Source organism: Lepidochelys kempii, chromosome 1 (genome assembly GCF_965140265.1).
Source record: "Lepidochelys kempii isolate rLepKem1 chromosome 1, rLepKem1.hap2, whole genome shotgun sequence".
Classification (NCBI taxonomy): Eukaryota; Metazoa; Chordata; order Testudines; family Cheloniidae; genus Lepidochelys; species Lepidochelys kempii.
In genome coordinates this window covers 216,131,099-216,143,546 of record NC_133256.1, presented here as the reverse complement: position 1 = coordinate 216,143,546, position 12,448 = coordinate 216,131,099, and the positions used below count along the sequence as shown (strand labels likewise).

Sequence of the window (12,448 nt, the reverse complement as noted above, 5' to 3'; positions counted from 1 at the left end):
TTCCAGATGAGGTCTTACCAGTGCCTTGAATAATGGCATTAATATTTCTCTCTCTACTGGAAATGACTCGCCTGATACGTTCAAGGATCGCATTTGCTCTTTTCTCAACCACATCACACTTGTGTCTCATAGTCATCCTATGGTCAGCCTTAACACCCAGGTCTCCCTCTTTCTCTGTCCTTTTAACTGATGAGGCCCCAGCTTGTAGCAGAAATTCTTACTATTAGAACCTAAGTGCATGACCTTGCACTTTGTACTATTGAATTTTATTCCATTTCTGGATTCCACTCCAGTCTTCAAAGTCATCCACATGTTCCTGTGTAATATTCCGATCCTCCTCTCTATTGACGATGCCTCCTAACTGTGTATCATCAGGAAATTTCCTTTTCTGTGCTAAGGTCATTAATAAAAATATTGCATAAGATTGGCCCCAAGACTGATCCTTGAGGAGCTCTGCTAGTAACCTCGCTCGAGTCCAATAATCCACCTTTCAGCACAACCATTTCCTTCTCCTCTTTAGCCAGTTCTTTTTCCACCATACAATGCTTGTACTGACCCTATGTAGAAGATACTAACCAATTTATTTGAGCATGAGCTTTCGTGAGCTACAGCTCACTTCATCAGATGCATGCCGTGGAAACTGCAGCAGACAACTTTATTATCATGCACATTGTGTAAAGAGTTGTCACTTTGGATGGGCTATCACCAGCAGGAGAGTGAATTTGTGTGGGGGGGTGGAGGGTGAGAAAACCTGGATTTGTGCTGGAAATGGCCCACCTGATGATCACTTTAGATAAGCTATTACCAGCTGGACAATGGGGTGGGAGGAGGTATTTTTTCATGTTCTCTGTGTATATACAAAGTCTGCTGCAGTTTCCACGGCATGCATCTGATGAAGTGAGCTGTAGCTCACGAAAGCTCATGCTCAAATAAATTGGTTAGTCTCTAAGGTGCCACAAGTACTCCTTTTCTTTGAACTGACCCTGTCTTCCCTAATTTAACTAATAACTTCCCATGTGGTACTGTGTCAAATGCTTTACTGCAGTCCAAGTATATTAGATCTACCGCACTTCCCTTATCTAAAATACCAGTTCCTTTTCCAAAGAAAGAAATCAGGCTAGTCTGGGATGCCCTACCTTTGGTACACACATGTTGCATTGCATCCCCTTTACCTCTACGAATATAATTATTCTTGCCTTCACAATTTGCTCTAAAACCTTGCATACTACTGAGATCAGGCTGTAATTGCCCAAATCACTTTTCTTCCCTTTCTTAACTAGAGGTATGATGTTAGTTATTCTCCAGTCATATGGGACTACTCCCAAATAGGTGGATTTATTAAAAATCATTGCTATGAGCCTAGCAATCTCAGATGTAAGTTTCAGTATTTTGGGACGGATATTATCCAGTCCCCCAGATTTGAGCACATTAAGCTCTTTAAATTTTCTTTCCACCTCAGATGTGGTCATTTTCAATTCTAGACACTCATTTCCAACAACTGTCCTGCTTTCATGCCCAGGTTCCACATTATCATCCTTACTGAAAACCAAGGCAAAGTATTCATCTAGTTTTTGGGCCACATCTAGATTAGCTTTAATATTCTTCCCATCCACACTGCATAGTGGCCCAACCTCATCCTTCCTTATTCTCTTTTTATTTATATAACAAAATTAATAAGAGGGTTTTTTTAAATTTTTCATGGTAAGAGCTTGACTTTTAGCAATTTTTACTTTATGCCAACATTTTCTATCTTCCAAGCTGTAGCTTTCTTTGCTAGTCAACCCCTTTTTCCATTCCCTATAAGCTCTCTGCTTACTCCTAATCACCCTGGTGAGGTGGTTATTCATCCAACTGGGTCTGGAGCCATTTCCTACAAGTTTCTTCCCCTTACTTGGGATGCAAAAATGTCAGATAGGTTTTGTATAGTTGATTTGAAGAAACTCCAAGCCTCTTCCGCATTTAAGTCCTTGAGCTCGCCAGTCCAGCTGACTTCTTTAACTAACTCCCTTCATTTCCCAAGGGCTGCCCTTTTGAAATAAAAAAACCACAGCTCGGGATGACCTGGTATTGATTACCCTTCCGTTTAATTTAAACTGAATCAACTCATGATCACTCGATCCAAGGTTATTTCCTCTACAATGTCCTCACCACCTACTAAAACCAAGTCTAAAATTGTATCCCCTCTTGTTGGCAATGACACCCTGGTTGGATTGTCTGTGGGGACTGAATCTCTGGCATCTCTGGATCTAAAAGCATGAGCCTCTACTGCTTCAGCTAAAGGATCAGGTCAGGTAACACGAAGGTAGCAAAAGACTAACTCTCCACGTGGTCCAATCACGAGAGGGGAACAAGGAGCTGCACTGGGTTAGTTGGGCCTTGTTCTCAGAGGTGCCAAGCACTCACTGCTCCAGGTGAAATCAGTGGTGCTGTTGGTGCTCAACATCCTTGCGAACCAGGCTATAGGTGTCTCAGGCTGGGCGCTTGAAATTAGAGACTAGTTTATTTTAGAGCTAAAAGGAAGTTTGAGTTGAACTCACCTCATCCAGGTAGAGGGTGACTTGCTCGACTTCTCTTTCAATTTTCTTCACCACGGGCATTTTCTTTAACTGAGAATAGAAAACAAACCCAAAGACTCCAGCATGGAACATCTGTCTCCAGGGAGTCTTGCCTGCATGCAGGCAAGTGTGATACGTTCAAGGGAAGGGGTGGGTGGTGATTGTCCTGGGTGACCAGAACCCCACTCCTAGAGTCCTGGGATGGACTGTGGGTGCTGTGGCCCCTGGGAGGAGAAGAGCTAGAACTGGATTTCTCTGCCCACTGGAATGCACACATACATTTCTTCTTACTGCTTTGCGGATAAGCCTCCTCGGGGCTACAAACCAGTTTTCCCGGCACACAGACTTTATGGAGGGCTGTAGGCGGCTGTGTGCACGCTCACCTCTTCCAAGGACTTTGTCACAGGGCTGTAGCCAGACAGCATCTTCACCTTGATCAGCACCATGTTGGTGGACACACGGTTCCCAGTGTAGCTGCAGCAAGAGCCCAGGGATAGAAGAGAGGAACATCACCCTGTGAGACTGTGATCCATGGAGCAGACAGATTCCAGCTTGGCCGTTGGGAGCCAGACAGAGAGATCTGCTTCTCTCTATAGGCATTCTCCTGCCAGCATCCCTCTCCCTCTCCATAACTGCAGTGTAATAAATACACACACCCCTGGATATGTGCCCCCCATTTACTCTCCATAGCACCTCCCCTACCAACTGTGTCCAAAGTTACAAGAGAGCAAATTCCTCAGGAGTTCCTGGTATTTATTGCTTCCAGTGGGGGCTGGAGATTCACAGCAGGGACATCTCACCCTCTCGCTAGCATGCCAGCGATTCTGACCCTAACCAGGCCTGGGAAAGGCAGAGGAGGCTGGAGTGACAAACTGCTGGGGCGGGGGAGGTCTGAGCTGAGTGTCAGGGCTGGTTCAGCCCGTGTATTGTGCATGACCCTCCACATTAGTGTTTCAGGGCCTAATCCTGCAAGATGCTGAACACTTCATGGGGAGCTGGGGGTGATCAGCACTGCTCAGGTCAGGGCCACAGCCTGCACCGCTCACCGCAGGGCTAGTAATATCCCTGGTGCTTGGGAGGATGGGGGAGGACCCTGTCCTAGGAAGACTGGGTCCGCAGCAGCACTTAGGCCTCTCAAGAGGAGTGGGAAAGGGGGACCCTGGCTGGCTGGAGATTGCTACAGAGCTGGAGGCTAACAGAGCCAGAAGCCCCCATGCACAGGGATGGCGAGTGGCAGCCGTGGGTCTCCTACCGGCTTTGAATGGTGACAGGAAAGTGGGCAGCATTCAGGCCGATGCACTCCGTCCTCACAGACAGCGCAAAGGTGAGGTCGCTCCTTGGAGGAGGGATGTTGTATCGCAGGGTGGTCTGTCAGAGAGAGGCAGACATGGACAGAGAGCCCCAGTGCAGGGGCAGATGTCACAGAGCAAACTGCACTCTCCAGGCCTTCTGCTGTCTCACACAGCTGGGGGAAAGGACCATACTGAGGACTGGGTAGGTTGGGTGGCTGCACTGTCCCACTGTGTCTGGCAATTGGCCACCAGGCCTCCTGGAAGACAGCAGCTCCTCTGGTCTGGTGGGGAGGGACTCCCTCATCACTGACTGAGAAACAAAAAAAAAACCCCTTAAACCCACAGCTACCCCATCCACCCAGCCCTGGGGACCTGGGGCAGGGTAGTTCCCAACTGCTTGCTCTCCAGTCCAGGCTGAATACCAGGGAGTATGCTCATCTCCTTCCTGCACCCATGGCTGGCTCAATAGGGTCTTCCCCCAGAGAGGACCCCTCTCCCTTGCCCAGACTGACCTGGAGGAACAGGCACCCGTGGCCCTGAGCCTGCACCGTGTAGCTGCTGGGGATGGCTGGCAGCTGTGCCGTCTGCAGCAGAAGCCGGTTGGTGGTGTCCACCTGGATCTCATGGCTGAAGCCCTCAGAGGAGATGGAAGCAGGGAGGTCAGGACCATCTTTGCTGTAGGTCTTGAGGGCATACAAGGCTAAGGCTTCAAGGGCAACCACAGTGTCCTGGGGAACAGACATATGATGGGGAACACAGAGTCTGTGAACTCCCATCCCTCCTCCTGCCCCACCCCTCACACCACAGTGAGGGGCAACGTAGGAAGAGATTGAGGCTTCCCCTAGAACAGCTAGCATGAGCTGGAGAAAGATTTCCCCCCCAGCCCCCACATGCAGGTAGCTCCACACAGCCTCCCAGGCTAGGTGGTTTGTTCCCCCCCAGGACAGCATTATGGCCTACAGCCCATTCCTCTTACAGCCCCCAGATCAAGGTGGGTTCTCTGCCTGTGAGGGAAGCAGCAGGTTACCTGGGTTGAGGCAAAGCCTCCTTAGGGGTTCTGCTGCTTGGTGAGCCAGCTCACGATCTGGGATGCTTTTCTGATGTCAGCAGAAGACAAGTTTGGCTTCAAAAAATGAACCATGAGGATGCTAGATGTCAGCTCCACATCAGCGGATGGAGCCCGATACCAGTACATGGATCCCTCCTTCGGTTTGGGCTGCTGGGTCCAATACATTTGCCCATCTGAGGAGAAGTGGATGGGAAAGACACCTAGTGTATATAGTGTCTTCAGTGAGGGCTTGGCCAACAGCTACTGGCCCTCCCAATGTCCCTCAGTCTTGTCCTGCAGCCCCCTTGCTATTCCAGTGCTGGGCTCCTCACCCAGCTCTGCCAATGCCTCTTGTCCCTGCCCTGCAGCCCCCCTGCTATTCCTGTCCTGGGTTCCCCTCACAGCTGTGTCAGTGTCTCCATCCTGACCTGCGGATTGTCATACTTGCTAGGATGGCTGATTGATCCAATCCGTTTACTATTTCTTTCCTCATTACCTCATCCCCAACCAGAGCAAAGGCATTTGCTGCTCGTGCCTGGCTGTAGAGGCTGGAACTTCCAGGATCAGCATTGACTAGATCCTTTCTGCACGTCAGAGCTTTCTGCAAGACTGGGTCCTAGAATGCAAACAAGGGAGACACACACATTATGGAGGTACCTAACGGAGGGCAGTGCCGACAGAATGTGCGCAGATATGCGGAGTGTATAGGCCGCGTGTAGTCGGCGAGCACCTGGAGCACACACAGATCATGCTGCCATGAGGGAGAGTACATGCAGAGCACACTGTTTTCAGAGAGCATGTTCCTGCTGCTGATACTCACCGACTGCAGCAGCCCAGAGCGAATGAGGGCTGTGGTGATGACAGCCCTCAGCCCAAGTCCTTCCTCCACTGCACCGTATAATTCCCCAACAGCTAGAGAAGAGGAAAGGAAACACAATGAGATCAGAGCACCGGGAGGTTTCCAGTCTTTGCTTCCCCAGCCCAGCTCTCCCTAAGCCACCTCCCTAAATGGAACACAGCTGCACCTACCACAGCCATGGTACCATTTACTTGGGAGGAGGTGGTCTGGGAAGGGTGTTGGAGCTTCCACCTCTGATGAAGCAGCTTTCCCCTCACAGCACACACCTTCCTAGCACAAACTGCTCTCTTCTTCCAGAGAGCACTGGGCCGATTTCCCTTCCCCGACCACTTTGTCTCCCAGTGTGCCCAGTCGCCGATTCCCAGCTTCTGGCAAACAGAAGCTAGGGACACCATCCCTGCCCATCCTGGCTAATAGCCATCGATTGACCTATCCTCCATGAACTTAGCTAGATCTTTTTTGAACCTGTTATAGCCTTGGCCTTCACAACATCCTCTGGCAAGGAGTTCCACAGGTTGACTGTGTGTTGTGTGAAGAAATACTTCTGTTTGTTTTAAACCTGCTGCCTATTAATTTCATTGGGTGACCCCTAGTTCTTGTGTTATGAGAAGGAGTAAACAACACTTATTCACTTTCTCTACACCAGTCATGATTTTATAGACCTCTATCTTAGGCCCCCTTTCCAAGCTGAAAAGTCCCAGTCTGATTAATCTCTCCTCAAATGGCAGCTGTTCCATACCCCTAATAATTTTTGTTGCCCTTTTCTGAACCTTTTCCAATATGTCTTTTTTGAGATGGGGTGACCACATCTGCACGCAGTATTCAAAATGTGAATATAACATGGATTTAGATCAAGATGCACCACATGTTGGTGATGCAGCCCCCTCCCCATTTCCTTTCTGTCACTCTCTGCCTTCTGAGTAGCATTCGGTACTGGGGAAGGCAGACCAGGCTGCTTGCTAAGGGGTCATGGGACAGTCTGGCAGCAGGGGCGGTTCCTGCAGGGGTAGCAGGTAGGATTGGTTGGAGATGGGGTTGGCTCAGGGCACTTGTGGGCTGTCCCTTTCCCAGAGGAGTGGGGATCTTCACAGCCGCAGTTAGAGAGCAGGGAAAATAATCGAGTTTTTTGGTTGTCTGCCAATTCCAAAACATGCCGGGGGGGGGGGGGGGGCGCGAGGGGGAATCACTTCGCATTAAACTGAAAATGAAACTTTTTTGGAAATCGAAACATGGAAAAATATTTCCTTTTGGTTTGAACAAAATGTTTTGTTCCGATTTTGAGTCTCTCTGTAACGCTTGCATTGGTTTAAAAATTAAATGGAAAGAAACTTTGAAACAAAAAGTTGTTTTGAAGCCCCCCCCCAAAAAATCAAAATGTTTTATCACCTTTTTTTTTGGCCAAAACAATTCAGCAAGGCCGACCCAAATTTGCAAACTGTTTCGGTGCTGCTCAATTTGCATTTTTCACCAAAAAAGTTTCAGCCAAAATTTTTGGCCTAGCTCTACATTCACCACCCCAGATAAATATGGCCCCGACCAAGCACAGCCCTGGATCAGGGGAGATCCTGGCTCCATAGGGCAGGCTGTCCAGTGACATGGCTTCCCCAGCAGTGTAGCTGGGCTTTGCTCCTGACACACAGCTCAGGGGACAGAGTGGGAGGCAAAACTGGGGAGTCTGGAAAGCAGCGGGGGGTGCATTGTACCATCAAGCCGTTGCTGAAGAGCTTCCCCATGATCTGGAAGCAGCCGGATGGCATCTGGCTCCAGGTCAGGGCCCTGGCAGCATCCTTTATGTTCTGCTCGTCTATGTGTAACCCTTCTGCCCGTCAGAGTTGGCAGCAACAAGGGCCGGGTTCAATATCTAGGGGATCCATTCCAATAACACAATGCAAAATAGGCTCGAGCCCCCACCCAGTGACCTGGGACAAATATATACCACCCCCGCTGGGCGCCTCCAAGAGGCAATACTTCCCCTCTCGCAAGCACATGGTCTGAGTGTAGCAAAAAGCTTTTTAATAACAGAGAGAAACAATGTGGCATTATGTTGGGGAAACACCACCAACCGGATTCATAACACAACCCATGAGCAAAAAAACCCACCCCAAGCAAATTGGGGCATGCCCCTTTCCCTTTGGTTCTTGAGTCCAGCAACCCCAAATCACCCAAGTCCCAAAAGTCCAATGACCCAAAAGTCTCTGTCCCTGGTCACGGCAGCCCCAGAGTTCGAAAGTTTATCTGCAGAGTTTTACCTCCCAACCTGGGTGGAGATGGGGGGGGGAGAGGTAAAGGGCACCTTACATGATCTGAAGCTGACCGCCCCACAGCTCCATAGGCCTTCGCTCCACCAGCCACCTCACGAACTGCTTCGCTCGGCTCCACTCCGCTGCTCCACCAGCCGGTCCACAAACTGCTCCACTCCACCTCCCACAAGCAGCTCCTGCCGTCCTATGAACTGCTCCACAATATATCTTCAGGCTCCCCCACTACTTAACACAACACCCAGTGATTTCAGCGCTTAGTCAGTTCAGCTCCTTAGTGAATTCAGCTTGTAGTAAGGGAGCCTCAGTGCTGGTGCACTATTAGCCCAAAGTGAGCTCAGCAGCCTGTAACTAGACTCCTAATGGAATCAAAATTAACTCTGATATTCCACAGTGGAGAGAGGAGGAAGTGCAATTAGCATGTAAGGCTCTCACCAAGGGGCCTATGCCACCAAGTATTAATACTTGTCCCCAACCTCTCTCAATTCACAGAGTTTTGGAACCCATGTCCCTTGCCTAGCGAGTGCTACTTAGATGATGGTGAATCCCTCCATCATAACAAAAGGCCACGTACAGTTCCAAGCACAGTTCCCATAATCAGGGTAATAACAATTTATTCTTCCTGCCCCAATAACAGAGACACTGGGGATCCCACAGCAGCCAAAGTGACCATTTGGGCAGCTATGGCCTCATTCTAGGCGTGGTGGGTGTGCCTATGCAAATGAGATCGGCCCCTGAAGTTCTTTTCCACAATTTGCCACACCTCACCACCAGATGTCAGGGTGGAGCTCATCCTGACACTGCTTACATATGTGGATGGAGTGCTGGGCTTGGCAAAATGTCTTGAGGACAAGAGCGGTCAGCCTGAGGCCAGGGAAGAGATGGGTGGGGGACAGAGAACACGAGGGTTGCTAGTCCCAGAAGAACGGTTTCTAAAAGGACACAAACATCATGGTATCTCCCATTGTATTTTGCGCGTGGGGTGAAACAAATGGGCTGCCTCCCGCTGTAGTATTAGGAGAGTAGGAGGGGGCAAACAAAAGCAACACACAAAATAAAAAAGATCTGAAGTTTTCAGCCCTGAGCTCGGACTCACCCCCTCCCACCAGGACATTTTGGAGCTTCTGATAATTCAGTGTTGTTTCTCCCCTCTGGTCCCTGCTATTCTCACCTCATTCCCCAAGTGCGGGTGGGGACAGCAGGGCTGAAATCCCAGCTGCAGACCTGAGTCAGAAGCTCTATGTAGTGCAGTAAGGATGTGTCAGCATGACTGAGGGACCTACCTGCAAACCCAGGTGTGCAATGCAGCACGGACACTTAGTTTGAAAAAAACAAGTCCGCAAGCTGGGGTCCCACAGATCCAGGCTCGGTGTGCAGCATAGACTTACCCAAAGAGCCATGGGAGTCTTGTGAGAGGAGAAAGCTTTTGCAGTCAGATTTTCAAAAGGTGGCATCTTATGTTGGGATGCCCAACTTTGGACACCCAAACATGGAGACCCCCCCAAATCAGTACATCAGCTCCCGAGTCAGATTTCCCAGCCCCAGTGTCAGTTCAGAGTAGCATCAGATGCTCCGAACCTTCTCAGGTTCCCTATACTTAGGGCAGTGCTTCCCTGGCCAGATCTGTTCCTCTTTGCCATGCCTGACCTGAGCTCAGCCAGCTCTCAGCTCATGCTCTGGGGATCTCTGCTTACCAGGTGTTCTCTGGACCATGGCCTTCTCCGAAGGCGCTGTATGAGCCATCAATGTGCTTATACCGGAGCTGTCGCTGGTATCCTCCGGAGAGCCAGCCAGACAGTGAAGATGTTTTGCAGCCATCCCATTCTTTGGGAGAGTGATCTCCCTCCCAGTTAGTCTTTATAATAATAATGTTCAGAGTTTTGCACCTGAGCAGCTCCACCAAAGGGATTGGCAGAGGTATGCAAGCATTATTGTCCCCCTTGTACAGATATGGGATAAAAGAGGATTCTGCACTCATTTACACCAACGTCAATCTGGAGTAACTCTTGTGACATCAGTAGAGTTATGCTGGATTCACCCAGCTAGGAATCCGGGAGCAGGACTCTCCTTACAGCTTCATCATGTGATCAGCTTAGTAGCTTGACCCAGTTTATGTTGCTCTGAGGTGTGAAAAGTCCATGCCTCTGATCAACGTAGTTAAGCCAATCTAAGGCCCCTGTGCAGACAGCACTAGGTCGACAGAAGAATTCGTCCATTGGCCTAGCTGCCGCCTTTTGGGGAGGTGGATTACCTCTGCCAATGGGAGAGCCTCTCCCAGCAGCATAGGTAGCATCTACACTGAAGCACTACAGACGCACCGCTGCAGAATTTCTGGTGTAGACAAGCCCGCAGCAACCTCTCACAGCTAGCACCACAGCCTAAATTCAGATCCGCTCACCGCTTTCCAGGAAGCCAGCAGCTTTCTGTTTGATCTCTGGCCTGTCTCCTCCAGGTACCGTGTGATGAAGACATTGGGGGCGAAACGCACCATATGTTCTGCTCTCTGCATCCAGCGGACATCTGCAGGAGGCCGTCGATGTTCTGCAGTGCTGTTCCCATGATGTCTCCTGTGGGACCAAACCACGCCATAGAGGGCTTTATAGATTGATGTACATAAAAATCCTTTTTGCTGACATAGCCTGTGAAATAACCTAGAAACATAGGGCCTGATTCACCTCTCCCCTACTCTGGTGTGAATCAGGAGTCAAGCCAATGGAGTTACGGCAGGGTAAAGTTGGTGTGACAGGAGAACCCGGGACATAGGAGGTATCATTACTGGTCCAGATTAAGGACCCATTCAGAAGTCCAATGTCACACCTCCTACTAGGGTGACCAGATGTCCCGATTTTACAGGGACAGTCCCAATTTTGGGGTCTTTTTCTTATATAGGCTCCTATTATCTCCCCATCCCCATCCTGATTTTTCACACTTGCTGTCTGGTCACCCTACCTCCTACTGTGCTGAACCAGATGACAAATCCTACTAGTTCTATAACAGAGGGGCCAATGCAGGATGAGTCACAGGAAGGCAAAAATTCCCCATAATGCATATCACTGTGCAATACTTCCTCTTGGGGGGACTGGTTGGGGGAATTTTCAATTGATTCCCAGGTGGAGATCACTTTATTCACTAGAGCATGAGGTTTCAGAGCCCTGGTCATTATTATGCTAGCTAATGGCACTGCAGATGCTGTTCTCATTCATAGGTCTCCTTTTTAACCCCCCAAAGCCATTTTCCTCTAAATCCTGCAGCAGGGAGTTGCACAGGTTAATTATGCTTTGTATGAAAAAAGTATTTGAGCAGTGTTGTCGTCCATTTTATCCTGCTCTTTTAGGAGTAGCTTCATAATGGGGCTTCTCCCATTCAGATGCCTCCAAAGGACATGTGTATATTTTAAATATACAAAGAGTGTGTGAGAAAGAGGCGCACTGACTGGGCAGTGATCCTGTAGGGAACAATCTTGCATTGGCTAAGGGGATTCAGGGCAGGCGGATAAACAAGAAGGGGGCTGTGGTAACAGAAATCTTCCACCTTTAGCTCATACAATTCTATACAAACTGATCATCACAGTAAGTGGAGTTCCACCAGGGGTGAATTTGATCCTCCGTGAGAAGAGGGCATTAGAAGGAGAAAGTCTCCGACATGGAGAATCCTGTTTTCCAAGGAAGCCCTGGCTCAGACAGACAGACAGACGCTCCTCACCTAGAGTGGAAATGTCCGCTCTCTCTGACCCTGGCACCACATCCCCCGGCACAGCCAGAGTGATGGTCTCTGAAGTGGTGTTCCCTGCGAACGACAAAAGCACTGGCCTGTCAGCATGGTGGAGTGACATGGAAGCCCAGCCTGCACTAAGCATCCCCATGGGGCAAATGAGATGTGGGATCCTCTGGATCTGAACATGCCAATAATTGACATCAGGATTCAAAAGATTCCCTGGACACCGATGGTCTCCTGGGACACGAAAGGAATGGTGAACTTTACAGCAAGTTACACTGACAGGCCCGCACGGGAACTCCCCGCACCTTCCCTGAAGCCATATTGATGGGGAGACGAAGGTGGAGGGTTTGTCTTCTTCCAGGCCATGGAATGGGGTGTGGGGGTTTGTCCGTTATGCTCATGTGGGTAAATGCAGTGGATCAATAGTAGAGCTGCATAGTGTTGCTGGGGCCTCGTAACATGGTATCATGATGGCCTGATAGAGTGGATATGGTTGTGCTGGGGCTTACTGGCAGAATAATATGGCCAGACATGTCTACACTGCAATGTAAGTCCAAGGTTTGAACTCAGGCTCAAGCCTAACCACCCTCCATCTACACACAAATCGCATTAACCCAGGGCTTGGATCCAGGGTCCCAGGACCCCCCACCCCCGCCCCAAGGTGGAGGGTCCAAGCCCTGCGTCAAGCTGGGACTCAGGGTTCAAGCCCTGCGGCTTTG

At 49.7% G+C, this 12,448-nt stretch overlaps 1 protein-coding gene across 3 annotated transcripts in view; it reads left to right on the top strand.

The window, feature by feature from the left end:
- The window catches only part of LOC140898795 (alpha-2-macroglobulin-like protein 1), a 35,996-nt gene extending 25,380 nt beyond the window's left edge, over positions 1–10,616 (top strand). Inside the window, exon 29 of one of the 3 annotated variants that reach the window (XM_073313222.1) lies at positions 10,465–10,616. The gene's annotated coding sequence lies outside the window, so the exon portion shown is untranslated. Of the gene's footprint in view, positions 1–2,961; positions 3,105–5,406; positions 5,464–10,464 lie in introns of those variants that run through there. The other 2 variants (XM_073313233.1, XM_073313242.1) reach the window with 2 other exon arrangements.
- Positions 10,617–12,448: the final 1,832 nt, after the last annotated feature.